Raw genomic sequence first — 5171 nt, 5'->3', positions numbered from 1 at the left:
CTTTAATCCGGCTTTTACTGGGTTGAAACGAAAAAAAAACTAAAATAGCCAAATTATATGTCAAAATGTTTAATGTATGTTATGAAAGTCGATAGAATATGTGTTTTAAATAGAATATTATTATAGTGATGAATTATGACGATCTCATAAATTTTTTGTGACATGTAAAGAAAAATGTAATTTAAGTAGACAAAAAAATGTAATTGACATAATATTATGTCAATGGGTTTCATTTTCCCAAATTTGAAATTCCTGTAAATCATTACAGTGACATTATTTTCTTTGAAATATTAAAAATGTAAACGTAATATAGGGAATTGAATTATAATTTAACGCATTTATTTAGAATTTTGTTATTTTGATTTACCGAATTATAAATGAGGTCTCAGTATGCGTGATATTATTTTAAATTTTTTTTAAATATTAAGTTTAGAAAATGTTATTATATTTAACTGTTTCTTTTTTTCAATTCAGTGTTTATTGATGTTAGAAAATACATAAAATTTAATAGTATTATTAAATATAGCCAAAGAAAATACACTTCTTTAGGTAATTTTAATTGCTACTATAAAAAATAACGTAGTACAATATATGTGTAGACTCAAACGTCTCAATTTTAATATAGATGCAAAAATAAAAATAAAAAAACAATTAGAAATATAAATGTTAAATATAAGGGATATATAGTCTAGATATTTTTAGAAATAATTATTGTATGAGGCATGCCGATTCTCATTTAGGATATAAGAAAAATAACAGAACAGAACTGTGGATATTTTGTATCGAAGTTGATCTTTTGGTAGTTGTGTCGAATATTAGTTTTTAACGTGGCTTAGAAAATAAGTATATTGTATACACAATTTTGATAATATTTATATGTGGAAAACCGTTATTATGAAGTATGTTATATGGTTATACATATTTGTATAAAATGGTTACTATAAGATATAATATTATATTATGTATATTTTGTAAAATTGGACAGATTGATAATATAATAATATTATGTATTGTTTAGTATTTATAAATATATTTACTAAATTAGCAAAGGATAATGATTATTGTGGGCCAATGTAAGAGAATATTTTGAAATATAATATTTAAAATATGTTTGTTATAATTATATAGTTAATAATTAGAATTTAGATTATAGATGTTGTCAAATTTTTTCAGTGTATTTGAAATAAATAAATAAAGCTTATTTAAAATTTGTTTTATTTTACAATATTAACAATTTGAAATGGTTACCTACTAAGTAATAGATCCTCTCTATTCTACCTAGAGCGCCTTTTTAAAATCATGTCAAATTAGCTCATGCATTTTTGTAAGCTTATTGGCTAATGGTTTTTCAAATACTGATAAAATAAAAATAAAAAAATAACTCGTAGTAAGTACCTAGTTAGTTACTCTGCTCATTCGTAATTTTTGTATTCGAAATGCCGCTCAGTATAAATAAAACATGCCATGCCAAATTTGGAAAAAAAAATCAGGACAAAATATGGTTGTCATAAAGCCCTGCGCAGACGACAGACTATCCGTGACGCACTTTTTAGTCTGTGAAAATAGAACCTATGAAATTATATGCAGTAACGCACACGACGCGCAAAAAGTCCGGCGCACAAAAAATCCGTGTAATTCGGGCAGACCGCACCGCGCCGCTCCGCACAAAAGTGTGTGAAAAGAATTGAACGTTTGCTTCGCTAACGCAGACGGCGCACACTTTACACGATTTCCATAGCGTCTACGTCCCTACAGTTCTGCCGACAAAATGATCGAAGATGTGCGTCGTGTGCGTTGAGTCTGTGAAAAATCCGCGACCGACTTTTTGCGCGCCATGCAGACTTTTTGTGCGCCGCAGACTCGATCGCACAAAAAGTGTGCCGTCTGCGCAGGGCCTAATTATTAATATGCTAATACTCATGGTTGAGTAATTTTTGTGTTTAGGGGATATTTGGTCATTACAATTTGTCTGACTGATTAAATATAACATTATAATAGTTATCTTAATATCAGACATTTAAAACTAAATTAATTCATTTATTGGAGCTTTAAAGCGTCTGATAAAAGTTTTGGCTGTGGTGGCGCAGGTGTCACTCACTGGTAGAGCTCCACAAACATTCAGATAGGTATTAAAAGCACGCTAGAGACTACTGTGAACCGAAACTTATATGCTTTAGAAAATAAGTTGTGTCTTACGGCTCTGGGATCTCTCTACGGTGACGGGTGAAACATGAGCATTTGAAGTTAGTATTAAAATTATGACGACTTCTTGAAATTTATGAAATAGCGCAACTCATATTTTCCCTAAACCACAGAATACGTCTTAATGGTAGCTAACGCTACCTAAACATGTAATAAAATAAAATATAATAATAATGTGTTAGTTATTGCTAAATTAACATGGTACTACCCAGCCTTAGAAATTCTGTACTATTTCAATTTTTTCTTTATTCCGAGTTGAAATGGAAAAAGAACAAAGCATTAACTAAAAAATAAGGTGCATAACATAATATTATTAAGCATGCTGATTCTCATTTAAGATACTTAAATTAACAACTAGTGATAAGTCGTGTTCAACCTAACTACATCTAACATACCTATTTGATATTATATTAATTTTGAAATCCTTCTTTAATAAGTGTGTTGCTTTGTTATCCATCCGTGTCGCAATAATTATAACGATATTATCTTTAGATTTATGTGTCTGGAATCTGGAAACATCTACATTGTTCATAGTTCATAGCCTACTTTTTACAGCAGTAAATATACACATTTCATTCCCATTGAGACTTACAACTAGTATCACTCCGAAATTTATAAATTCCGATAGATGGCGTTATATTAAAAATGTGACAATATTATAAATCTGTAATTTTAAAGTAATTGTTAATAATAATTAAATATTAACATAATTCTATGAATTTTAAAGTAGTTGTTGCCCGCAGCTTCACTATCGTGATAGTTACAATGGATATATTACATTTTTCATCAAAGACCTACGATGTTTAGGGCCGGTTTCACAGCTTCCTAATGTGTTTAGCTTATCAGACAGTTGAAGACAAATTTAAAAATTGTGTAAAATGTGTCAAAAAGTCTATCTGAGACGTGAACTGGCAGGCAGGGTCCTATTAATAAGAGAAGGGAAGGGGTATCAGAAAGAACGAAATAAAAGTTTCTTATTTAAAACATGTTTTATTTCACAATATTAACAATTTGGAATGATGATAGATGATACATTACATTTTGTCATTTCCTTGGAACATAAGATTGAAGTAATAAGTTAGTTTTATACATTATTCAAAACGCGATCTCGTATACACATGATACAGCAACAAGACTCGCAGTCACGCAAAATTATTGTCCAAAGTAAAACTGTGCAAAACATCAATAAGGCAGAGTTTTCAAATTAGCGATACAATTGACTTTGTTTATTACTGACATGATATAAGGTGCTAATTTAAATAAATTTTTTATACACTTCGCAGAAATTTTTAACAATTTTTTAACTTTTAATATGAGATTGTTAGTATAGTAATTGTTATAATAATGCCATAGATAGTACATAATATTAAAATTGAATTTTTTATACAGGGTGTCCCAAAAAGTAGTGATGAACAGAAGCTGGGAGGTAGAGGACCTAGAGGGCTATCCAAATCACCCCCATGTATGTTATGCGATTTTTCGTATTTTCGGAGTTATGACATTTTTTTCAATTTCTCATCTATCGCTGAGTACGATGAGATTTTTATTTATGGTGACGTGAATTATTGCGCTAGATGCTTGATTTTTTTTTGTGTGCCAAGCTGAAAGATAGGCCAATTCAGTATGGTAACATTTACTATCGTTAGATCTTCGAATGGAATAAAAAAAGGAATAAAATGCCAAGAAAGATAAAATTACCCAGTATGTTCACCACTTCAAGGGCCCGTAAAAAAATAAAATCACATGAAAAAAGTTTTCCGTTTGGCTTTTAAAAACTTGCTCTATCTATCAGGTAGCTGCCCTGAAAATTTCATTTTATTATTCAGAAGGCTTCAATCGAAAAATTGAAATCTAAATGTGGTAAGTGCAAAAATTTTATTAACATGATGATCATTAAAACCAATTTAAAACCAATAAATAGGTGTTTAATTACCAGAAATTTTTAAAATAACCCCGCTGTTTCTCAATGCAAGTGCGACATCACCGTAAAAAGTTGTCTGTTAATCGTCTGAATGCCCTTTTATCATTTTTAATGGTTTCTTCTGCTACTATGAATTTCCAGGTTATTTCGTCCAAATTGTGGCATTCTCTGAAGTAGCCGAGGTCTTTTTAGTATCCCCATTTAAACAAATCAATGGGATTTAGGTCGAAGGACCGTGGAGGCCAGGCTTTAAGGCAGGCGTCACCGGCGCATGCGCAGGCTGCAACGACCAATCCAACTTTCAGGGTATATTTGCCCTTTAGCCTGGCCTCCACGGTCCCCGGACATAAACCCTATTGATTTTTTTTCGTGGGGATACTACAAAGACGAGAGACTGCCACAATTTGGACGAAATAACCCGGAAATTCATAGTAGCAAAATAAACCATTAAAAATGATAAAAAGGCATTCAGAGATTTAACAGACAACTTTTTACGGTGATGTCGCACTTGCACTGAGCAACAGCGGCGTCATTTTAAAATTTTTGGTAATTAAACACCTATTTATTGGTTTTAAATTGGTTTTAATGATCATCATGTTAATAAAATTTTTGCACTTACCACATTTAGATTTCAATTTTTCGATTGAAGCCTTCTGAATAATAAAATGAAATTTTCAGGGTAGCTACCTGATAGATAGAGCAAGTTTTTAAAAGCCAAACGGAAAACTTTTTTCATGTGATTTTATTTTTTTACGGGCCCTTGAAGTGGTGAACATACTGGGTAATTTTATCTTTCTTGGCATTTTATTCCTTTTTTTATTCCATTCGAAGATCTAACGATAGTAAATGTTACCATACTGAATTGGCCTATCTTTCAGCTTAGCACATAAAAAAAATCAAGCATCTAGCGCAATAATTCACGTCACCATAAATAAAAATCTCATCGTACTCAGCGATAGGTGAGAAATTGAAAACAATGTCATAACTCCGAAAATACGAAAAATCGCATGACATACATGGGGGTGATTCGGATAGCCCTCTAGGTCTT

The sequence above is a fragment of the Colias philodice genome, chromosome 8, assembly GCF_061535455.1.
Source record: "Colias philodice isolate Cphi_HAF_F1 chromosome 8, ilColPhil1 Martin Lab GWU primary, whole genome shotgun sequence".
Classification (NCBI taxonomy): domain Eukaryota; kingdom Metazoa; phylum Arthropoda; class Insecta; order Lepidoptera; family Pieridae; genus Colias; species Colias philodice.
The sequence above is the reverse complement of the archived record's forward strand: the minus strand, read 5'-3'. Positions refer to the sequence as shown.